Source organism: Rattus norvegicus, chromosome Y, assembly GCF_036323735.1.
Source record: "Rattus norvegicus strain BN/NHsdMcwi chromosome Y, GRCr8, whole genome shotgun sequence".
In the NCBI taxonomy this organism is placed as follows: Eukaryota; Metazoa; Chordata; class Mammalia; order Rodentia; family Muridae; genus Rattus; species Rattus norvegicus.
The window spans coordinates 21,411,502-21,438,208 of record NC_086040.1 but is presented as its reverse complement, the minus strand read 5'-3'; the positions used below and the strand labels follow the sequence as shown (position 1 = coordinate 21,438,208).

The 26,707-nt window shown below is 34.9% G+C and overlaps 1 long non-coding RNA gene across 1 annotated transcript; it reads right to left on the bottom strand.

The window, feature by feature from the left end:
* Window positions 1-5,667: 5,667 nt before the first annotated feature.
* On the bottom strand, window positions 5,668-25,532 carry LOC120099673 (uncharacterized). Its single transcript, XR_005498803.2, has 3 exons — window positions 25,359-25,532; window positions 22,597-22,685; window positions 5,668-5,766 (listed from the first exon to the last, which is right to left on the bottom strand). It is a non-coding gene; the product is annotated as an uncharacterized LOC120099673 (long non-coding RNA).
* Window positions 25,533-26,707: the final 1,175 nt, after the last annotated feature.

The window sequence follows — 26,707 nt, the reverse complement described above, 5'->3', positions numbered from 1 at the left end:
AAAAACCTAATATACCATACTGGGAACAGCTTAATTCAAAAGGGAGAAACTTGTGCTTGGGTAAATTCAGTACCTAAGACTGAGCAGCTGGTTCAAAGCCAAGGAGAAACATTGTATCTAAATAAGGGCTTCCTGAAGCAGAACCTGTTATGAAAATGAAGAAAGTTAAGGGCTTCAGGAAATATGCATTAGGAAGACTTTGAATGGTAGAAATTATATGCTATTAATATATTGGTACACATTGAGAGGACAAATTGTTAAAATCTATATCTCCTTGGGAGTGAAAATGTTTGAGCTTAGTAAATGCTATAGCCCAAGTAGGAAAGGGAAGTGAGTTTCCATTCAGACATTGGAATTCCCTTCACACTGAACATGAACATGAGAGGGTTTCAAAGAATTGTTGAAGCACATCAAATATTGCTAGGCATACAGGAGGTGTCTAAGAGGATTAATTCATTGTTGTTCTGAGGGATTTTCATGTTTATTATTGGAAATCAGTAAAGAGAAATTCAATATCTAGAAACCAAACACTGTACATGTCTCATATTAGCCTTGGAAGTCCTTGACCTGTAAAGGCCCCAAAGAGGCATAACTAGATTAATCTTTAAAATTTATTACAATTCGTGACTGACTGCCTTCCCACTATGTTCCCAAGTCTAGCCACAGGGTACAACGGAGGTGCTAATTCTTCAACAAGAGAATGCTGATTAACTTAATTACTCTGTTTTGTTTTTGGTTTTTCTTTTGTTTTCTTCGGGTATTAGCTTTATTTGGTTTGGTTGGAAGATTTGTTTTTCATTCTTTTTTAAATTTTTGTTCTTCTGGTGAATTTTCAGTTCAGTTAAGGTCATGAATTTTATGTTATGATTGGATCATTTAAACACTTTTTGAAAAAAGTTAATATATATTTATCATAATAAATTGTGTTTTTCAACTCTTAAGAAAGTTGTTTTTTCATGTTTGGTGTAGCCATCCTGTAATCTGACGAACCGTATGCAGAGGTAGATCACTGAAACATTCAGGGCCCTTGGGATTGATAATTTGTTCACAACAAGCCAGAGTTAAACATGTGGATTGGACTTTCGATGTTGCTAATATGGCCCACTGTGGATACCAATTTCATGATGCAAAAGATATCCATGATGCATCCTTGCAGTCATATGTTTAGGTTCTCCTAAAATATAGTACTCTACTGATGATCGTATAGAACAAACTAGTGAGAAACCCAATAGTTTTGCTCTAATGACTCTCAGGAAATGAAAACATTCACCAATGGTGTAAAAATAGAAATCAGAAAAATGAGACCTATCTTTCTCAGGTTTCGTGAAATATAGTCACAGTGGGAACCACTTGGGAGAGATAATAAATTCCATGTTTCTAAAAACTTTTTTATACTTAGTTTTTATGTTTTTGGACTTGAATATGTATTTGGTGACTAGTTTCAATAGTTTTTGTGTCAGTTTATTATCATTAACATTATTGTTGCTATTATTTCGTTATTTATTTATTTATTTTTTTAATCTTTACTAACTTGAGTATTTCTTACTTACCATCCCAATTGTTATTCCCCTTCCTAGTTTTTGGGCCAACATCCCCCTAACACATCCCCCTCCCTCTCAATATGTGCTTCCCCTCCCCATCCTCACCCCATTAAAACCCTCACTCCAACAAACATGTTCACTGGGGGTTCAGTCTTGGAACTACCAAGGGCTTCCCCTTCTACTGGTGATCTTAATACCTATTCATTGCTACCTATGAGGTTGGACCCCAGGGTCAGTCCATGTATAATCTTTGGATAGTGGCTTGGTCCCTGGAAGTTCTGATTGGTTGGCATTGTTGTTTATATGGGGTCTCGGTCCCCTTCAAACTCTTCCAGTTCTTTCTCTGATTCCTTTAACAGAGGTCCAATTCTAAGTTCAGTGTTTTGCTGCTGCCATTGGCCTATATGATTGCGGTATTCAGGAGAGATCTACATCCGGTTCCTGTTGGCCTGCACTACTTTGCTTCATCTATATTATCTAAATTGGTGGCTGTATATGTATGGGCTACATGTGGGGCACACTCGGAATGAGTGTTATTTCTGCCTCTGTTATAAATTTTGCCTCCCTATTCCCTGCTAAAGGTATTCTTGTTCCCCTTTTAAAGAAGAAGTGAAAAATTTGAGTTTAAGATCTGCATGGTAAGAACTTCAAGCCGCTGAATAAAGAAATTGAAGAATATGTCAGAAGGTAGAAAGATCTCCAATGCTCATGGATTCACAGGATTAATATAGTAAAAATGGCAATTTTACCAAAAGCAATCTGCAGATTCAATGCAATCCCCATCAAAATACGAATCAAATTGTTCAGAGAGTTAGGCAGAATAATTTACAAATTCATTTGGAATAACAAAAAACCCAGATTAATGAAAACCTCAACAATAAAATGACTTCTGGGGGAATCACTATCCCTAAACTCAAGCAGTATTACAGAGCAATAGTGATAAAACTGCTTGGTATTGGTACAGAGACAGACAGACTGACCAGTTGAATAGAATTGAAGACCCAGAAATGAAATCACAAACCTATGGTCACGTGATTTTTGACAAAGGAGCCAAAACATCTAATGGAATAGATTTCTTCAAATTTCTTCAAATTCTCCATTTCTTCAAATGGTGCTGGTTCAATGGGAGCTGTGCATGTTGAAGAATGCAGATTGATCCATGCTTATCACCCTATACAAAGCTTAAGTCCAATGGGATTAAGGACCTCCACATCAAACCAGATGCACTCACACTAATAGAAAAGAAAGTGGGGAAGCATGTTGAACACATGGGCACTGGAGAAAATTTCCTGAACAAAACACAAATGGCTTATGATCTAAGATCAAGAATCCACAAAGGGGATCTCATAAAACTGCAAAGGTTATGTAAGGCAAAGGACACTGTTATTGTTTCTTTTTTATGTAAGTGTTTTGCCTGCTTTAAGGCTATGCACCATATGCATGCAATTCCCACTGAAGCCAGTTGGGTGAGAGAATTCTGCATGGGTTACCATTTTAGTTCTATTCTTAGGAAATGTTCAAAATGCATGAGCTATGTTTCCATCCCATGTGCATGACTTTTTTCCTTCCTTTTTTACTGTCTTAATTGAACTGGATCAAACTCAGCCAAAGAGAGAAGTTTTGTGATACCTACAGGAGTACATATATGGTATAGACATGGTCATTGTCTAAACTGCCAGTCATCCTAGTAGGTTATTTGTAGATACTTCATTACACCTCAGCATCTCAAAACTCTCAAATCTCATCCTTGGTGACAATGTAGATTAGACACATCACATGTAATGAAGAATTAACACTCTTCATGTGGTGAAAGTTGAAAGGAAATTACATTGATGTATCATAAATGCACTGCTAAGAGTAAGATTCAGACTGGTTTGGGAGGAGGCAGCCTGCAGTAGAGACAACAGGCATTTGATGGAAAATGATTCATTTTAAAAATGAGAAGGGAGAAAGGTAGTTGATATTGTTCTAATAGATTTCACAACATTTAAAATGAGTTTCTTCCAATTCAGTAAATGACTGCTATAAAGCAACTCTTGAAATGAACTTTTGAGACCAAACATCAGCCTGAGAATTAATGTGGGAAAGAATCAATTCTGCGTCTCCACAGACCGTTGCTTTGAAACTAAGAGCTAAAAGTACCCATTCTATGAATGATATATAGATTTATACACATTATACCAGGAAGGATACAGTTTTTCTTCATTTCCAATAATGAGGTATTCAACAGGTGAGTTGGGTCAGCAATAAAAATAATTCTTTCTGGCTCTTGATACCTGAAATCCTTCCCTAGGAGACCCATGATTGAAAGAAAGAACAAACTTCAGACAACTTGTCTCAGATTTTTATAGTTCAGTTTATCAGGTCTTGGTCCACAAAAGGAAAGACATCTGGTTTTCCAATTCTTTTTTATCCGTAATTCTTCTACATGATGCACTCATGCAAATATATTACTGTGCATTGACAGATCACTATTTCTATTTTACTCTGTTCCCATGAACTATAGAAAATAAGAATATGAAAATCATGCTAAGGGAATGTGGCCATTGGAAATTTGTAATTGAGCTGAACCTCTTATTAGACACAAGCAGCACTAAAAGGTCTTCTCTAGATTCCTGGTGCAGAAGACGGTATTCCCTAACAGAACAGAAAGGATGAATCTCTCTGTAGAGAGAAAAGGCATTTGTTACAATGACAATTATGGACCACGTAATTGGACAATGGGTGGCTATTTGGAAAGTCCTAGAATCCAATAGTTTATTGATCCAAAAGTCTAGATGTCTCATATGTTAATTAGTATATGGATAAATCTTCAGAATGCAGGTTCTAATGTCTGTGAGTGTTTGGTGGCAATGTGAGTGCAAGCAGGAAAAAGGAAAAGCTTCTTTCTTCAATGTTATCTATGGACTTCAAGTAGGATGCATGGTTTAGAACGCATTGGGATTACGATTCTCAAACAGACCAGTATATTCAACTGAACTTTCTTTTCTGGGAAGCTGCAGCGTGACAGCATGGCTCACGTGTATGTGAACTGAAAGATCCAGTCTGGGAAGGCGGTACTGTTCATCCATTCCCACCTGTACATTTTTGCAGAAATATTCAAGAAATTCTCAATCATCTCCCATTCAAACATGTTGCTCTGGGACTTGTAGACATCATAGCCACTAACAACACCAATGCGATTCAAGATTACTTAAAACAGCTCACTGGAGTGAGAACAGTTCCTTGGGCCTTTATAGGTAAAGAAAGACTGCATAGGCAGACGCAGTGATCTAATCTCACTCCAACAGAATGGGGAGCTGATGACGTGGCTAAAGCAGATTGGAGCTCTGCAGTTATGTAAGGGTTGTCAATAAAAAGCCATGCTGACAGAAGATATTCAGTCCTGCTGAGTCCAGTGCACCTGAGATATTATGTGCATCATGAAGGATGTCAGTTTTTCTTATGATTGGGATTTTCAACAAATCGGTATTATTCTATAGCTCATTGTTAAAATCTGATGCTGTTTCCCTGAAAACATGGAGTAGGGAAGCTTAACAGATCACACAGGATTGACTCTCCATTCTTAATGTGCTGATATGTCTCTACCTATAAGCCCATATTTAACAATCCAGTGCATCTAAATCGCCAGTGAATCAGTTACTCTTTTTCTACCATGAGGTTCTGCTGAGGTCATTTTGCAGAAGTCCACTTCCTAATGATAATTTAAACAATGAATAATGTGAAGTTCTTTATGATCTACACACTGGCCTTTCCCTCCCTCAATCATGTACTTCTGCATTTACAACTCTCAGCCAGTGTTCTCAACCTTTCCCTACTACAACCCACAGAAGTCCACACTTGTATGAGGATGCTGTATGAAAATCAGATGAAGAGTTTTAGCAGAATTTTTTCTTACTGTAGCAATATTAACATAGACAGCAGACCATATGATGAATTGAGTTCTGTTCCCAAACTGGTTATTTGCCAAGAAAATCCCAAACAGTTGTGAATACATTCTAGTCAGAGTACTAGAAAAGTCAAATATGAAATTCAAAATTACAGGGCTCTCCTTCAAAGACTGTCTATGAAAGAAGTTTCTTGCAAAACACTGTCCTAAAATATTTTTTCCATTCACACTTTTACATTTTGCTTTGATGTCTTCCAATGATGTTTATTAATCATGTAACTGCAGGTCTCTTCTCTGGTCTCCAATGAGAAGGATTCATTCTTAAAGAAGATGTATCTGCAGATGAGTTAAAAAATAAAAATAAATAATAGATTTGATTAAAGTTCTGTGTTAAAGATATAACACCCTACCACAAAGATCAGATTAGAAGTAGACTTGAGATATATATGCGTGTGTGTGTGTGTGTGTGTGTGTGTGTGTGTTAAATCTGACTTGTATGTTTGATATTTTAAGAAAGCTTACCTTGTAGAAGATTATTTTTAATGTCGTCTTGAATTTGTTCACAAGAATGTTATTGAGAGTATATGTGCATCGGTGTGAATTACTCTCTAATACTCAGTCTTACATTTTTTCTGTCAGTCGTTTGTAATTCTTTCTCCCTCTCTCTGTACCTTTCTGTTTACCTCATTTCCCCCCTTCCTCACTCTCTCTCGTTTGTTTTCTGTCAATTGTTGGATAATACAAGAATCAAAACAGAATGTTAATGTATTCAATAATTTTGTCTACTTTATGGAATGATCTAAGAAACTTTCAATGCTTTTTAAATGTCTAATCAAAATTTTAAACTGAATACATATGGTACTATGGTATTTTAGGAGGGAGATATTAAATGCCCGACTCTGTATCATTGTTCAGTATAGTGCTATTTAAATTATGCATATAGAGGTGATTTAATGTTGGTACATTCAATACATCCAGTAAATCATTAATGGTTTAAAAATATTCTACATTTGGGACTGTAAATATAAAAAGTCTTTTCTCCACTCTCCTCCCTTCTCTTTAATTTTGTTAATTCTACCCTTTCTTTAACTAACTTGGCCAGAGGTTACACCAATCTTGTTAATACTTTCCATGAATGAACTCTTCCTTTCATTCATTATATTGTTGTTCTCATTTTATTGATTTCAGCCATGATGAGTTGGATATACATGTTATACCCCTTCCACAAGGCTCAAAGACCACCCTGAAACAAAGTGCAAAGAGACTGTACGTGCCCAAAATGTGGGGTGATCATAGGGAAATCCTTTCTTCTGGATACACAGAGTGCTCACCTCATGACACATAGCACCTGCACAGCTTCAAGCGAGTCAACAGTCCATGATGCAGTGTAAATGCCTGAAGATGTTACTCCTAACTGAAACACTATGGGCAGTTAATGTCTTCTGTTGGAGGGTTGAACGATTTTTGTAAGGGATCATCATGGGCTTATTAAACAGTATTTTAATGTAGAAGATATACAAAGAAAGGATTCAAAGAAATATAGTGATGTAGGTAAAATAAATGGAAAAATTATCGTCAAAAATTTTGGTGGAAATTCTCAAAAAAATAAAACAATTAAAGTACATTCCTCAATATTATATACATAGAGAATGTTTTATTATATAGGAATGTTTCATAAAGTAATCTAATGAATTCTGTTAGTACCAAGAGATCTGCCAATTCTGTGAGTTTAGTGAGAGCACATTATCTAATTTGACTTTAGTAAATTAAAGTGGCTATTTTCAAATATAGTAAACATTTTTGCATGTACACGTTAAACAATGGGTTTCTATAAATCATAATGAAAAAACTAAAACACTGTATATCCAGAAAAATAATTAATTGGGTACATATCTAAACAAAATATTCACAATTGAAGAAACTTGAATGACTAAGAATCTAATGCAAAATACATATCACCCTTATAAATGACAGAAATGCAAATCAAAATTATTCTGAAATTTTTTCATCCCTTTCAGAAACTTTAGTTTAATAACACATGAGCCTACTTATCTTTACTGTGTTATGGAGAGAGGAGAGCATTGCTTTTCTCCTGGTGGGAACACAAACTTCTACAGCAACTTTAGAAATCTGTATATTTCTTCATGAATGTAGAAATGGATACACCTAAATGTATAAATCGAGGGCATATATCCAAATGTTGATTTATTCTAGTATAGAGACACTTGATAATTTGGAAATATGCAAGTTGTTCTTTAACAAATGAATGCATAAGGAAAATATAGTGCATTGACAGACTAGAAAAAGGAAAGCATGTAATTTTCAAGACAGTGAATGTTTCTTGAGAAAGTCATCATAGATGACTTAACCCAGATCAAAAAGGGAAAATGGGATACTTATTCACTTTAACTTGAATGTTAATTCAGAAAACTGTGTTTCTGTATGATCAGTTTAGAGTGTGCTGTCCTCATTATGGGAAGTACACATGTAGTGATGAATTGCTGAGGGACACTGTCAGGTACAGGAATGTCAAATGTGAAGAGACAGGGAAGAGTGCAACAATGGAGGAAAGATAGATATGTACAGCTAAAACTGAGAGAAATTTGAGTCATAGAATGGAAACCTAATGGAGTAGAAACAATTTTTTAAAATTTTTATCAAGGTTAAAAACAATTTATTATAAGTACAGGGACAGAAGATAAAATATTATTTGGGTTTATCTATTTAAATTTTCAATAGTAAGTACATCTCAAAAATTATGGATTTCACCTTTCAGTAAACCTGTAGTACAGATAATGACTGTATAGACCTTAAGGAGGGAGATGTGAATGTCCCTCTTGGAAACATAAATGTATTATATTATAAACATTATATGTGTACAATAATTTATTTACTTGTTTACATTTCAAATGTCATTTCCCAAATTTGTCTTTGTTCCTTGAACCACCCAAGCCATTCAAATCCTCTTTGTTTCTAAGATGGTGCTCCCCCACCTACATGCCCACTTCCACTTTTGTCCTCTACCATCCCCCTTCTCTGGAATATGACGTCTCCACAGTACCAATTGACTGCGTTCCCAGAGATGGAAGATGAGGCAGTTGTCTCCTCCATATCCTCTACGATCTATGTAGCAGAAGCCATGGACTGGCCCAAGTATATACTTATTTGTGGTAAATGTCCTGAGCCTCTGAAGGGTAAATTTAATTGATAGTGTTGTACATCATATTGGGCTCCAATCCCCTTCAGATCCTTCAGGCAATCCCCTAACCATGCTTTTCTGGCTCTCAGGTCTGTCAAATGGTCATCTGTATGTGAATCTGTCACCATCAGGTGATGGCAGAGTCCCTCAGAGGACAGACTTATTAGGGTCTTATCTGCAGGTACATCTTGACATCAGGAATAGTCTGAGGATTTGGAGTCTGTGGATGAAATTGTTCTTCTGGTCGGGTGGTCTCGGGATTGCCTTTCCCTCAGTCTCTACTCCTTTTTTGTCTTTGCATTTTTTTTTAGACTTTGGGCATTTATACGTTAAAGATTTTGAATTTTGTGGGCATCACCTTCTCTTCACAGGTGGGCATGTCTAGCTGCAGAAGGCAGACTCTTGTGGTTCTATCTGTTTGCTCCTTAGTATTTCAACTACCATCATCCCTGGAAACTTATGGGACCCTCTTGCATCCCTGGCATCTGTGAAATCCTGTGGGATACCTAAGTTCACCACGCACCACTGATGCTTATTGATATTTACTCCAATTTTCCTCTAGATTTTCCCTCTTTTTGCTTTATATTGTTTCTACTCCCCCCATTTTGTCCATCCTTCTCTACTTCTAGCAAGGACCCTCTATTCCTCTGTCTTCCATTATCATTTTGGTCTCACTTCTAAGTGGGTTTCAAGAATCCGCAGTTTGGCCTTGGAACATTTTACCCTCCATGTGATAAATGATTTGTGCATTGGGTATACTGATCTTTATGGGCTAACCTCCACTTCTCACTAAGTACATCCCATGTCATGTCCTTTTCGATCTCTGTTACTTCATTAATTTCCAGGTCCATCCCTTTCCCTACAAAGTTCTTGGTTTCGTCATCTTTAATACCTGAGTAGTATTTCTTTGTTTAAATATAGCACACTTTCTGTATTTATTCCTCAGTTGAGTGGACATATATCACGATTGTTTCCAGCATTTGACTAATATAAGTAATGCTGCCATGAACATGTTCAATCACATGTCAATGTTACATGTGAATCATGTATGAGTATTTGCGTTGAAGTGAGAGGTAAAGCCGGGTCTTCAGGCAATGCTATTTGTAATATTCTCTGATCCTCCACATTGATATCCAAAGTGGTTGTATAGGTACCAATCCCACCAGCAGTGGAGGAGTGTTCCACATTCTCTACATCATAGCCTACTCTGCTACTTCATTAGTTTTTTGTCTTAGTCACACTGATTGGTGTAATGTAGACTCTCAAGTTCATTTCAGTTTGCATTTTCCTGATAACTAAGGATGTTGAACATTTCTTTACGTGTTTCTCAGCTACTGAGATACCTCAGTTGAGAATTCTTGGTTTAGCTCTCTAACCCATTTTAAAAGTTGGGTTACTTGGTTGTGTGGATGTTTACCTTTCTGAATTATTTCTATATTTTTTATTATGGCACTCAACCAGATATAGGGTTGTTTAAAGTCTTTCCCAAATGTGTAGATTTCTGTTTTGTCCTATTGGCAGTGTACTTTGCTTTAAAGAAAATGTTCAGACTGTTGAGATTTCATATATTGACCGGTGATCTTAGAGCCAGAACCATTGGCATTTTGTTGTGAAAATTTTCTCCTGTGCAAATGTGTTTTAAGCACTTTCTGACATTTTCCCTTCTGTTGGTTTCTGCATATATGGTTTTATATAGATTTCCTTGATGGTCGTGGACTTGAACTTTGAAGAAAGAGATAGAAATGGATCAATTGGCACTCAGCTATATACAGACCAACAGTTAGGGTAGCATCATTTCTTCAAATGGTTTATGTTTAAATTTGACTCTGTGATCAATAAGTCACTAGGAATTATCCTCTCTTTGTATCTTCAGAGATGGGACCACAAATGAATGTCACCTGGCACATTTACATGGGTGCTATGAATTAAAATTAGGTATATTATTCTTTCATGTCAAATGTATTCCTAGCTGAGATAATTGGTCAGTCAACAAAGTATTGTTGTTGAATATGAAATAGACTATCGTTGACAAATAAAAATGTTTAGGTAATGTCATCTAGGTCATTGAATTGTAATATATATATATGAACTCATATAATTACTTCATGATGGTTTAACCAATGCATGGAATGCATATTCATTAAAACGAAGAATAGTATAAAGTTTATTTTTATAACTTACTGAATCATGTAATAAATAATAAATCTCCATTAATGTACCAGGCTCCATAATAGTGGCATAGATTAGGAATGAATAAAAAGTATTATGAACTTTCTTTTATAAAAAGAAAGAAAAAATATAAGAAAAAAGAAAGAAAAGAATGCATAAATCAGTGTGTTGGAATTGATTGTATGCAAATAATTGAAGAATCTATTTTAGAATAAGGTCATGGAGATTGTCCTAAGGAAGTGACATTTAAGTTAAATTAGATGGAAAATAATTGAACTATATTTGGGCAAAATCACAGTAAATATAAGGACGATAAAAGGACAAAGACCTTGACATATCCAAAAAGTAAATATGAGAGTAGTTTGTATTGATAAAGAGATAGAAGAGCAGTCCAAATAAAGCTGAAGCTTAGGCAATGTCACATTTGGGAATATAGAAACAATATTAAAGATATAATTCTTATTTACTGAAAATGTCTTAGAAATCATTGAATAGTTTTAAATAAGTTTGTTTAACTCACTATGTGTATAGTAAGTGACTCTCGTTACTTATGTATTATGAAATGATACAGAGAATGATTTGAAGGATGTTTTTGAAGTCAATCTGGAAGTAGTGTCAGTAGTAATGAAAAAGATATGAATCAGAGAGCTATGTTGGAAATTTATGAGTTTGGTAGTAGACTGATTTTGGGGAGGGCAGGAAGTAAAGAAAGACAATGTCTTGTTTTGAGCAAATGAAAATTTTTGGATTTATTTTTGATGTGGAAATTTTATGATAAGTGTATTTAGGAGAATTTTAAAGTAATATATTTTAGATCGAGTTACATGAAGATGCTTGAGAGAACCTCTAATTCACTAGAAATTCCTACTTACTGTTAAGGTTTGGTGATTTAAGCCATTAATCAGACCATGAATTAATAGCTGTGATATAACAAGAATTTACTTTAATAGATGTATTTTTCACGTTATATCTGGTAGTTCTTATTTCATTAAGAGAAAACCTATGCTTACATTACATGCTTGTTTAATACATGCAGTCAAATAATTTTCCCATTTACTTACTACAAACATTTTGTATTACAATTAGCATTTAATCCAACTTTATGGGAGCTGACACAGGAGTTTGATTAGAATATAAAGCTCATGAATATGAATTTCACAGAAAGAAGTGATTTGCTCATATTGTGTAAAGTTGCAAAATCTAGAAGAGTAAAAATATATAATTAATATCTAGTGCTTCTACGTTTTCCCTTTAGTTTTTTAGTGTGTTACGATATTCATGGAAAAATTCTTTATCCAAATGATTTTTAACTATAATATACAGCACTATTAAACATATGCACAGCATTTTACAACTATTAATAACATATGTTTTCAGAAAATTTTCATCAAATGAGCCAGAAATTCTTCATGACTTCAACAAAACATGGCCATTGGGAACAGAATAAACCACAAATAAGGAAATACAGAAAGTGATTGACACACACAAAATTCTTGGTTTTAAATTTAACAATCATGCTATTTATGGGATAGAGCTTTGAAAGTAGAGTCAATGACAGGATGAAAAATACTGAAAAAGAGTATTTAAATTGAATTATTCCTGGTTTGGTTATATAGCTCAGCGGATTTAGCGCGGCCCTGGGTTTGATCCCCAGCTCCAAAAAAAAAAAAAAAAGAAAAGAAAAAATGAATTTTTACTAGATAAAAGAAAGCAATGGACCTGAAGGTAAACTATATTTAACAAAATGTCCCTGTTCTTCTGCCACTATTTATTCAATGCTTTGGTATTTTTTTCCTATTTTATGTTCCAGAAACATGTCAATGATTCTTCCTATTCTTAAATAAATGAACATGCAGTTCAGCTGATTTAATATTCCACATTATCTTAATGTTCTTCTGTATCTTTGGATATTAAAATTATAGAGAATTATTTTGATTAGAGTAAAATTTTATTGTTTGTTTATCATATGAGAGAAGAAATTATTAACAAAGAATGGATACCTAATATTTTCTAAAAAATGTCAATAGAGGTTTAAACCGTATATTTAAGCTCAACCATTTATACATTCTCCAAATGAAACTCTTTGAAATGTCACTACATATATAGTACGTAAAGGGAGAGATATATAGGAATAAAAACATCCTCTATGCATCCAGAACCATCTATTATCCCCATGTTGAAAGCCAATATTAGGAAGAGAAGATAGTACAGACACATTGCAGGATAAATCAGCTTCATTCAAAACGAAGAATGATCTGGAAAGTGATTTGAAATAAGTATAGTTAAGAATAATGTAAATGCCCAAAAATTGCAATCTCACTAGGTGGTATGTCCTTGTTGCAGGAGGTATGTACTTAGGGGTTACTTTGAGGTTTCAAAGGACTGAAGCTATTTCAATCTTGTTTTCTCCACCTTCCTGTTGTGGTCTGATATGTAATCTTTCAGCAAACTCTCCCTGTGTATCTTTGCTCTGATATCATCCATCACTGACTCTTAAATTCTGGAATGTAAGCCAAATAAATCATTTCTTTTATAAAGGAAAGGATAATATAAATGACTTAAATGTTGTGAGAAGCAGACCTGGTTTACCTGATATGGTTGACTTTTCTCTTCTCACCTTGGGCAGTCACACTTCTGCTATGTTGAATGAGACATCTCCTCCTTCTCTACTCTCACATTTTGCAGTTTGTCAATTGGTCCTCAGGACCTCCTTATACCTGGGGCTGTATTTTTGTTCTTGGAAGTTAGAAAGTTTGGAATTTCCTGATTTTGGGGGCAGGGTTAAAAGTAAACGGGAAGTGAGGGACATTCATACCATAACTCTTCTGTTTTAGTCCCTAAATGGGGGTTATTGGAGGATGGGATTACTGAAGTGAGCAGAAAGGCAAGGTGCTGCTTTATTTGAAATATTTTCTTTCCTCATTCTGTGCCCCTATAAAGGACCAGCCTTATCTCTGAGGCCTGGCCATGTTCCTGTCACTGCTCTCCTGTCTATGTCTTGCCGCTCTTAATTCTAGTTCCGGCTTGCCACGGTAGGTTTCAACTTGACCAGAATTAGCTCATTTTTCAGTGCTCCTGTTCTGAAACATACACAAGTTCTTTTTCTTTTGTTTTATTTTCAAACTTTTAATGTTTATGTTGGCTTTTGTTTTACCTCTTTTATGGAAGATCTTTTCCAATCCTACATATGATAGAGGGCTAAATTCAATCTATACAAAGACTCAAGGAACTATGTTACAGGGAATCAAATAGTCCTTTCAAAATGGTATACAGAGCTAAAAAATGAATTCTTTTTTTTTTTCTTTTCTTTTTTTCATACCTGAGGATCGAACCCAGGGCCTTGCTCTTGCTAGGCAAGCGCTCTACCGCTGAGCTAAATCCCCAACCCCTAAACAATGAATTCTTAACTGAGGAATATCAATATCCTTAGCCATCAGGTAAATTGAAATAAAAAAAAATCCTGAGATTCCACAGTACACCAATCAGAATGGTTAAGATAAAAACAAATTCAGTTGAAAAATGGTACCTAAAAGATGTGGAGAAAGAGGAAGACTCCTCCAATGTTGGTGGGATTGCAAGCTGGTATAACCACTCTGGAAATCAGTCTGGAATTTTCTCACAAAATTTGTAGTACATGAGGATCCTGCAATACCACTTCATGGGTATATACCCAAAAGATGCTCCAACATATAACAAGGACACATGATGCTATAAGTTGGTAGCAACAATTTATATATATATATATATATATATATATATATATATATATATATAAAATATATATACATACATATATATACATATGTATACATATATATACATATATATATACATATATTATACTATATATATTATACATATACACATATATACAATATATATATGTACTATATATATATTATACATATTTGTCAGAAGCTGGAAAAAACCCAGATATACCTCAACACAATAATGGATAAAGGAAATGTGGTACATTTACACACCTGTACTTCTAAGCTGTCAAAAGCAATGTTTGAAGAAAATTCTTAGGACCGAACTAGAAATTACCATTCTGTGTGAGGCAAGAACACAAATAGTATAAACTAATTGGAAGTGTGTATCAACCCAAAAGTGTGGAATGCATAAAAAAGAATCCACAGGTCATATGAAGGCCAAGCAAAAGGAAGTCCAAAATGTGGATGCTACATTCTTTCTAAGAAGGGAAAACAAAATATTCATTGGAGGTAATAGAATGATAAAGAGTTAAGCAGGGACTGAAGAGAGGGTCATCCAGAGACTGCCCCACGTGGGGATCCATCCAATATGCAGTCACACAATACATATTTTATTGCTGATGCCAACAAATCCTTGCTGATAGAAGTCAGGTATTGATGACTCCTTAGAGGCTCTGACAGATCCCTACTGATATAAATGAGGATGGTTGCAGCTAACCGTTGAATCAAACAAGGGGGTTTCAATGGAGGTTTTAGAGAAAATAGTAATGAGCTGAAGGGATTTGAAAAACCCCAGGAAAAACAACAATATCAATCAACAAGATCTCACCAGAAATTCGGGGGATTAAACAACCCACTAGTGAGTACAGAATGGGGAACCCATGATACCAGCCACATGTGTGGTAGAGAAATGCACTGTCCAGCATGATTGGAAGGACAAAAGTCCTTAAGCCTATGAAGACTTGTTTCCCCAGTGAAGGGTAATTCCAGGGCACTGAGGTTGATGTGGGTGGGTGGGAATGGGAATATCCTCAAAGAAGCTGGAGGGGTGGTTTATGGGAGAGGGAGGAAAGGAGATAACATTTGAACTGAAAATATATAAAATATTCAGGAAAAATTATTAAATAAAAATGACATTTTGTATAATTAAATTAATAGTAAAATATTATTTCCCATTTCTGATATTGGCACAAATATTAGAGTTTGGTATTACTTTCCTTTGGTCTTTTTTGCTGTCTATAGCCAATATGTCCCTTTTTGTTATGACCTATTTGAACAAAACTGTATTTTACAATTTATAGGAATATAGAATGAAAAAAACTGACATAATTTGTGATTCAATTTTACTATATTTCCCTTTACTAAAAGTTAGACAACTCCTTGAAAAAATTCTGATGGCTAATGTCAAAATATGTTTACAGGATTGGTACATCAAATAATTTTTGTTAATCGCGTCAATCAGGAAATGGTCCTAATATTCATGCATATGGTAGTTGATTATGGAAGACACTGAATGTTCTTAGATTTCGTAATAATATATATAAATCAATAATTCTCAATGTTTGTTGACATGAGGAAGTTATCAACGAATACGTATATATAATGTGACACAGGTTTCTAATATGATTAGAGCAAATTAACTATATAATTTATGAATTAAAGATGAGCAAAAGAAAGGTATATCACTGATTCTACCTACAGTTGGAGTTAAGATTCATGCATCCTTGTATTTCTTTCTAGACATCTAATGAGATAAAATTAGTGTGGAAAAAGCTAAAACTGCAATTAGTAGGTTTGATCTAGTATACATATTTAAAAATTGCTTTTGAAAAAATACACAGAAATATTTTCAAGGTAATATATACAGCATATACAAAAATTCACTGCGTCAATAAATTATCAATATCACTCAATCAACTTTCTCTAGTATTATATTTGAATTATCAAATATACATATGTATGTATGTATACACACTGGCACTCACACACACACACAAACAAACACAGACAATTATCTAAAAATTTAAAACAAATTAGTAAATAATAGACATTCAGAGAAAACAAATGAAAAAGGATGAATTAAATTTCCAATATAATGTACTCTCAAAAGTGTACTTTCTAGCATGTAAAATTTTGCCTTGTAATTTTTCGAAAAATACGTATGTGGACAATATATGTAATCAGATCCCATTGTGACTTATTACTCAGAATTAAAGTAGAAATTTAAATGGAGTGGGAAAAATAGTAAAGAACAAGATTTAGCTATACTTTTTCAATTATACAAAAAAATCTGAGGAACAGTGAAATGACACAACATGGAAAGTTGCTTTCTATTAAGCATTGATATCTAAGTTTAGTCTTCATAGTCTAAATAATAGAGAGAACTAAATCTCACAAGTTGTTTCCTGGCTTAAATACAATTTTCTTGGCTTGTGAATATACACAGAACCAATCAACACAATGAAAATGGATAGATGTTGTGTTACAACAAGTAAAAGAACTTTTGTTTATTATTTATAAATTTATTTTTGTAGCATTTCTTCCCATGTTTCTGTTAGATATTTTATAAATCCTCACTTTGGTGTGGTCGGTGCTTAAATTTAACTGATCATGGCTGAATATGACAATATAATAGAAATGGATCCTTGGGGCAGAGAATACCTTTGGGTTCAACCTGGTTATAATGAAATGATGGTCACAGTGTGCACAACAAAATAGAAGGTAACAAACTGTGGCTTCTGGTAACAGTCTCTTTATGAGATTTCACTTTGTAGTGTTGGAAGAATTGTTCCATGATATCATGAGATTGTTCAGTGAACAGGCCTTTTCTTTATTCCTGTAATGAAAGCAAAAATTTGCTGTTTTCAGTTCCTTCAGAAAGCTTGCTAGGTGACTAGATGAATCAGGACCTCAGGAAGAGGGACTTAGATATTCAAAATATATTTTTGGTATTGGATTTCTTCTAGGTACTTTAGGGAACTAACTTCATAAGATTTGGAATATAATCAGACAAGAGCTTCTTAAAGATGTAGAAAAACACGGGGTGTGATGGCACAGGCCTTTAATCTTAGCACTGGGGAGCAGAAGCAGGCATAACTCAAAGTTCGAGGCCAGCTTGGTCTACAGGGAAAGAGAGAGAGAGAGAGAGAGAGAGAGAGAGAGAGAGAGAGAGAGAGAGAGAGAGAGAGAGAGAGAGTCTGCCAGGGATATAAAAGAAACACTATCTCAAAAATGTTCAAGAATAAGTTGAGTATTATACAAAGAAAAAAATTCTGATTTTAGTAAGATGTTAATAACGTTATCTTGTTTCTAATGAAATGTCTTAGCTATAAAATAATGTGAAGACACCAAAAAATGCATGAAAAGATGTTTTCCATCACTATTCCCCTTAAACTATAAGCTAAATTTTTATTAAATAAACATGTAAAAATACTTTGAAGGATTTTCTGTGATTAGTTTTTACATTTTGAATAAAGAATGGTGGATTTCAGGCTAGTGTTGAATGGTCATCACTAAGGTGTAGAAGCAAATTAAGCATACAAAATCAAATATAAATTTTGCACAATAAAGAATGAGAACTTTTAATTGGTTTTACTCTATTGTAAACAGCTTCTATTTGTTGGAATGAAGATCAGATGATTTAAAATAATTTTGTGAGAAACACCACCTGCTCTCAGAAGATAAGAAACAGAGAAAGATAAGCAATAACATATGCTAAGGAATAAAGAACTGGGAGAGAGTATTCTATGGACTATATAGATCAATAAATTTGACTCATATTTTACTGGTTAGCTGAGGACTTCATTACGCATATCTATGCACTTAAAAGTGTTTTCTTTTCCTTCTTAAGTTTGTATGGTTGCCCTGAAAACCCTATGTTTTGTGTTAGGATCTTTGCATATTTAATGATAGTTTTGAAATATTAGTGTTATAATCAAAAGCCGAGCTTTGTACATACATTTTAAGCAACAAAATAGAGAAGTGTCTGGTTGTGTTTTATGAAGAAAGTTACTATGCTAAACGTGAATTTATTTTTCTGATATATACATTCTCTTCATGTACCATGTTTTTGATGAAACCTTAGCTCATAGGAATGCATAGTAACCATTATAGTAGAGTTTGAGTATTTTATTGTATCCTGTTTGACATGTGCATTTCTATTAAAATGCTATCTTTTTTCTAAGTCTTTTAATTTAACTGGAGAGGTTTTCAATAACTCCAAGTGTATTTTTTATTCATATAACATGTCTTTGGTGTTGTTATTTTATTTTATGACAGTAACTTCTTAATGTCCTTTATTTTGAAGGTAAATTATATATATATATATATATATATATATATATATATATATATATATATATGTGTGTGTGTGTGTGTGTGTGTGTGTGTGTGTGTGTGTGTGTGTATATAACCAAAATGTATATATAAATTATATGTATATATATGTGTATATATATATATATATATATCCAAAGTGTTTTATAAAAAGATTACATTTTTAGTGGAAATATCACTTAGTGATGGACAATTTTATAAGTATTCTTTAAAGTATTGAATATTCTACATTTTTAATTAGTATAAAAATATTATAAATACCACATCCTTTATTAACTTTAACATATACCGCTCTAGTTAATATAACCACAAATATGTTAGTTATTTTTATCTTTGAAAAATTTTTCTTAGTTTTTTAGTAATTAATCTTGACTTCTCTATCTGAGCCTTCTCATAGTTATTCACAATGAAATCTATTGCTGTTTTATTGAGAATAGTAAGGAATGTTCATTTATATGTAGATACATAAGAATGTGACAATATACACAATGCCACTTCATTCTCCCCTAGGAAAACTAAACTACCATGGTTTCAGAAAAATAGATGTAACTAGAAAATATACCGAGAAAGGTAACAAAGACTCAGAAAGGCAAGTAACATGTGTCCTTTCTTATATAGATCAAAGAAGCTCCCTTTAATATACTTGTATTTATGTGAAGCTGTGGGTGGTTTGAGTTTATTTAACTGGAATAGGTCGCAGAGATTAGAATGTAGGGTTTAAAACGGTGTGGTATGGAAGATATTGAACATGTGGGATATGAATGTAGAAGTAAGAATAATGAGACAGACTAGTATAAGTACTGAGGGACATAGGGCAGGTGGGAATAAAGAACGGAGTATGCGAGGATGAGGTTGAATGTCTACAAAAATAACAAAAGGCAACCTGTTACTTTACAGGTTAGGTTAAAATAAATATGAAAATTTAAAACTAATGCCATAATGTTTAATGCTATATACATCATGTTTGAAGAAAAATGCCAGTAAGTGATATCAAAATGAAAACAATATATTTATCTTATTTGATCTTAGTCACATTATCCATAATTATTTGGTGAAAACATCTTTTGTCTGCCAAATTTATGGTACCACTTAAAAAATTGCCTGTGAAATAATAATTCCTTATGATAATAGAGATTTTTATTATTAGGTCAATTTTTAAAATCTGTGATTTGATCTATGTTTTAAGTTTTTTTTTTTTACTTAAATTTTCTCCTCCTGACATTCACTCATACTAAATTATAGTTTTCAATTTTAACATACTACAATAAAAATATGATTCAGCAGGGTTTTTCAAATTCCTCAATTATAAGTAATATTATCCATAAACTACAGGACATCCTCCACTAAGCTCATAGATACAAAGAAGATAAACAAGAAGAATGGCCCAAGTGCATATGATTGACGCTTATGTAGAATGGGAAATACAATAGTCTTGGAGGCAGATTGAGGGAAGGAACTAGATGGGAGAAGGAAGGAAGAGGAGAATTGATCCTGTGTGGGAAGGGACAGGAGATATGACCCGATAGTCATAAGAAAGAAAGGAAACCTTGAACTTTTAAAGATGAGGAGGTGGGAGAAACCTCCAGGAAGAGAAAGAGACTTGGGATAATGGAGGTACCCACAAATCAATAGGATGACTTAAGCTGTGACTTACATTTGTGATATGGAACATTAAGAGGCCAACTCCTGTAGCCCGGAAGGACCACCAGTGGAGGGATAAACACACAAATACACCCACAAGACTTTGTAGGCAAAAATTTTCAAGCCCAAAGAAATTCAGAACCGCATTCTAGGGTCCATGCTGTCCTTAGCTTTACTGATGGCTGGTAATTTTTGTATAAAATAAGGATTTGGGAGATTATCATTTGAAGTAGGTATACAATAAATATACTGTTATATTCACGCTTTAGCTGGGCCCACTTTGTTGCCAATATCATTGCAAAAAATTAAATTGGAAAAGAGATTTTTTGAGTACACATTCAGGAACATATATAAAGTTCCCTTTCAAAGTGTACAATAAGAAAATGTAATACAATATTCATTCAACTAAATGTCTGGAGAGAAAATATTGGACTTTGGGAAACAGAGAAAACCTAGGAACTTGAACTGTATTTCACAGGAATGGCCCTGGGAGTGGAATTAGTATCCAGAAGAATCTCCTCCACACCATGTTCCTAGATCTTTTTTATCCATGCCAAGCCCCTGACCAACATTCTCTATTCCGAACATGTAACTATTAATGAAGAAAAGAGAGGTCTCCAGCTTTAGAGATATATAGTATGTAAAGGTTTCCAGTGTGTGACATGAGACACTCTTGCAAGGGCACCCTCAAATCTGGTCAATGTAAGGAAAGATGTTCAACAGTTCATGTTCAACGATGACAATTCTCAGTGAAATCTTCATTAGGCCCGCCCGGAAAATTCTCTTGTATCCTGGAGAGCCCTAGCTTTTCTGTGATATCACAGGTGTCATGGTGACAGCAACTGCCTCTTGGATATTCTTTGAGGACCTCTAGGTTTAACTCATTGACCTCTTATTCTGGATAAACAGCCATTTGCGAGGGAGATAAAAGGGAAGGAAGCTTCCATTCTGTCTTTGTATAAAAAAGGAAGAAATAAATGGTCCATGGAAAGCTCAGTGATTCCTGTGTAGGGTTTGAGTGATTTCGCCGAAGAGATATCCTTGATCTGAGCGTTCCACACATGGGAATCAGGAGCTGCGATCCTTTCAGAAACATCTGGACTTCCCTGCTTGATATGGTTCCTGGAAGTATAGAATCAGTTTCTTCATTCCAAAAGTCAGTTGTTGGGAAGGGCACAGTTGTTCTCCTCAGAGCTCATGGCTTTTACTCTTTTTCCCCTGAAGAAAAAGGTGCTAAGGAAGAAGGCAAAGACAAGTATTGTCTCCTTAGCTCAGTGTAAATGCTTTGGATATCTATAGTGCAGTTTGTTTCTGACTCTGATATCTGGGAGAGAAGAGCTTCTAGTTGAGACTTCATCATCTCAGTCTTTCCACTAGTATTACTCTGACTACCACTTCAGATTTATGAGTCAATATGTGTGATTACTTGGCAGCTTTTTCTTTCCTTTATAACTTTCATTTTTTTATATTTTTAGCAAATTTTATTGCTTTTTTTAACTGGAGATTTCTATATTTACATTTCAAATATGGTTTCCTTTCCCAGTTTCAGGTCCATAAGATCCTTACCATTCCCATTTCGTTCTTCTCTAACCACCCTTTCTCCAGGATGACATTCCCTTTAAATGAAAGACGTACAAGGGAGGACAAGGGTTTCTATTTCCAATGTTTCCCAAAAAGGCCTTCTTCTGCCACACATGCAGTTGGATCCATAGCTCAGTCCATGTACTTTCCTTGTATATTGGTATAGTACGAGAAAGCTCTGGTTCATTGGCATAGTTGTTCTTAAGGTGTTGAAAGTACCATCAGCTCTTGTAATACTTTTTCAAAGTTTACCAAAAACGGATCCGTTTTCAGTTCACTGGTTTGCTACTAGCATTAACTTCTGTATTTGACATGCTGTATCTGTGTCTCTCAGTAAATATCTTTTTCTGGTTCCTGGCAGAATGAACTTCTTACCTTCATCAATCTTATATAGGTTTGTTGACTGATTTATACACATGATTTTGGTGACTCCTACACCTATGTAGTTAAGTGGAATGTTAACATGGATTCTGCCGAACTATGACAAGAATGTAGAATTCACAAATGACAATTTCAAATAGACTTTACCTTTTTTTTATGAACCTATTGAAGTAGATGTTTAACTGCTCCTCAAGCCATGTTTCTCCCTGACCATCATCCAGTATCTTAGATTTGGCCTGAAAAAAAAGAATCATGGTAAAACATCCTAAACCCTCAAGTCTGGCCATAGGAACACTGGAAGCATCATAGTGTAGTACTGATATCAAATGGGACAAGAAACCGAATTCAATAGTCCATCTTGTCCTTTGCTTTCCTGATGTCTGGTAATTTTTTTAATAAAATAAGGATTTGGGAGTTTATCATTTGAAGTAGGTACACAGTATTTACACTGTTATACTCACTCTATAGCTACACTCACTTGTGACCAAAATCATTGAAGAAAATGGAATTGGAAAACAAATTTTATGAGTACACATTGAGGAATATTTACAAAGTCCCTTAATAAAGAATGTACAATAAGAAATTGAAATACAATATTCATTCTATTCAAGGTCTGTAGGGAAAATACTGACCTTTGAGAAATGGAGAAACCCTAGAAAATTGAAGTGTATGTCACAAGAGTGAACCTGTGACATATAGAATAAAAATATTATCTAGAAGAATCTCCTACACTCCATGTTCCTAAATATTTTTACCAATGCCATGCCCCTTAATAACCTACTGCATTCAGAGCACGTAACCACTAGTGAAGCAGAGAGAAATCTGTAACTTTAGAGTGGTGGAGTACATAAAGTTTTCCACTGTGTCACAGGAATCATACGTGGAAAGTGCAAACTCGAATCTGGTCAATATAAGGGAAGGTCTTCAGCAGATAGGCCATGGCAGTTCTCAGTGACATCACCATTAGGCCCTCCCTGACAACACTCTTGTAACCTGGAGAGCATTAGCTTCTTTTGCGATGTCACAAGTGTTGTCATGACTGCAACTGCCTCTCAGTTGCAGTAACTCTAGTGTTTATTAATTGGCCTCTAATTCAGACAAATTGGGGAGTGATAACAAAGAGGATTAAGAGATCAGAAATAGGGAGAAAGAAGGTGGCCCTCTGTCTTGGTATAAAAAACAAAAAATAAATATATGGTCCTATGGAAAGCTCAGTGAGACATTTATAGGGGTTGAGTGCTATCGCTGAAGAGATAGCCTTGATCTGAGCTTCCCACATAAGGGAATCAGGAGCTGGGAGACCCTCAGAAGCATCTGGACTTCCCTGTTCTTATGGTTCCTGGAGAGTTTATATCATTCATTTCTTACTTCCAAAAGCCAAGTGTTGTGAAGGGCACAGTTGTTTTCCTGAGATCTCATGACCTTTACTCTTTTTGTCAAGAAGAAATGGTCCTAAGGAAGAAGCGAAAAACAAGTATTGTTTCCCTAGCTCCAAGTAAACTCCTCCATGCTTTGGATACCTATAGTGCAGTTTGTGTCTGACACTGATATTTGGAAGAAAGAAGTGCTTCTATTTGAGACTTCATCATCTCATACTTTCCACTAGTATTACGCTGACCATCACTTCAGTTTTCTGAGTCAATATGTGTGATTACTTGGCAGCTTTCTTTTCCTTTATATCATTCAGTTTTTATTTTTTAGCGAAATTTATTGATTTTTTTAATTGGATGTCTCTATATTTACATTTAAAATATTATTTCCTTTCCCAGTTTCCGGCCCATAACATCCCTAACCATTGCATTTCTTTCTTCTCTAACCAGCCTTTCTGCTGCATGACATTACCTTAAACTGGGAGACAAACTAGGAGAGGAAAAGGGCTTCTCTTTCCAATATTGCTCAAAACTCATCTTCTGACACATATGCATTTGGAGCCATAGGATCAATATACGTTCTTTGTATATTGGTCTAGTATGAGAACGTGGTGGTTCATTGGCATTGTTGTTCCTATGGGGTTGAAAGCACCTTCAGCTCTTCTAATCTTTTTTTCAAAATTCACCAACAAGTGGTCCGTTTTCAGTTTACTAGTTTGCTGCTTCCAATCACTTCTGTACTTGAAATGCTGTATCTGTGTCTCTCAGGAAATATCTATATCCAGTTCCTGGTAGAATGCACATATTACCTTCATCAATCTTATCCAGTTTTGTTGGCTAATGTATACATATACTTTTGGTCGATCCTACAGCTATGCAGTTGAGAAGAATGTTAACATGGATTATACCCCACTATTTCAAGAATGTAGAATTCACAAATGACAATTTCTAAAAGACTCCCTCCTGTTTTTATAATCTATTGAAGTAGACCTTTAACTGGTCCTCAAGCCATTCTTCTCCCTGCACATTATCTGGTATCTTACGTTTGGCCTTCACAACACTGGAAGCTAGATAGTGTAGTACTGATATGAAATGCGACAAGAAACCTAACTCAATAGTCCATGTTGTCCTTGGCTTTCCTGATATCTGGTAATTTTTCAATAAAATAAAAATTTGGGAGTTTACCATTTGAAGTAGGTACATAGTATTTACACTTTTATACCCACTCTTTTGCTGGGCCTCCCTTAGTGACCAAAATCATTGCAGAAAATGGAATTGAAAAACAGAATTTTCGAGTACACATTGAGGAATATTTCCAAAGTCCCCTATCAACGAATTTTCAATAAGGAATTGAAATACAATATTCATACAATTAAATGTCTGTAGGGAAAATACTGGCCTTTGGGAAACAGAGAATACCTATAATATTGAACTGAGTCACAGGAATGAACCTTGGAATATAAGTATTATCTAGAAGAATCTCCTACACTCCATGTTCCTAAATCTTTTCAACCCATGCCAAGACCATGACCAACTTACTCCATTCAGAGCATGTAACCACTATTGAAGTAGACAGAATTCTCTAGCTTCAGAGAGATGGTGTACGTAAAGGTTTCCTCTGCGTCAATGGAGACGGACCTGGAAAGGGCACCCTCGAACCAGTCAATGTAAGGAAAGCTGTTCAGGATGTAGGCCATGGCAGTTCTCAGTGACATCACCATTAGGCCCTCCCTGAAAACTCTCTTGTAACCTGGAGAGTCATACCTTCTTCTGTGATGTCACAACTGTTGTCATGACTGCAACTGCCTCTCAGATATCCTTCAGTAACTTTAAGGATTACTAATTGGCCCCTAATTCTGGGAATATTGGGGAGTGATAACAAAGTGGATGATGAGATTGGAAATGGGGGTAAGGAAACTGGCCTTCTGTCTTGGTATAAAAAAAAAACAAGGAATAAATATCTGGTCCTTTGGAAAGCTCAGTGAGTTCTTGGTAGGGGTTGAGTGCTATCACTGAAGAGATAGCCTTGATCTGACACTTACACATAAGGGAATCAGGAGTTGGGAGCCTCTCAGAAGCATCTGGACTTCCCTGTTCTTATGCTTGCTGGATGTCAGAGTGCTTATATCATTCATTTCTTTAATCCAAAACCAAGTGTTATGAAAGGCACAGTTGATTTCCTGAGAGCAAATGATCTATACTCTTTTTGTCAAGAATAAAAGGTCCTAAGGAAGAAGGGAAAAACAAGTATTGTGTCCGTAACTCAAGTTAAACTCTTCAATGCTTTAGAAAACTATAGTGTACTTTTTGACTGACACTGATATCTGGGAGAGAGAAGTGCTTCTATTTGAGACCTCATCATCTCAGTCTTTATACTAGTATTAACCTGACCACCACTTCAGAGTTCTGAGACAATAAGTGAGATTACTTGGCAGCTTTCTTTTCTTTTATATCATTCATGTTTTTTTTCTTTTTTAAATAGATGTATATATATATTATTTCCTTTCCAGGTTCCTCCCTAAAAATCCCTACCTGTTCCATTTCATTCTTCTCTAACCAGTCTTTCTGCCACATGACATTTCCTTGAACTGGGAGACAAACTGTGGAGGACAAGGCCTCTCTTTCCAATGTTGCCCAAAACGGCCATCCTCTGCCACATATGCATTTTTAGCAATAGGTCAGTCCATGTACTTTGTTTGTATGTTGGTCTAGTACAAGAAAGATCCGGTTCATTGGCCTTGCTGTTCGTATGGGTTTGAAAGCAACCTCAGCTCCTCTAACCTTTTTCAAAATTTATGAACAATGGGTCCGTTTTCACTTCACTGGTTTACTACTAGCATTCACTTATGTATTTGACATGCTGTATCTGTGTCTCTCAGGAAATCTTT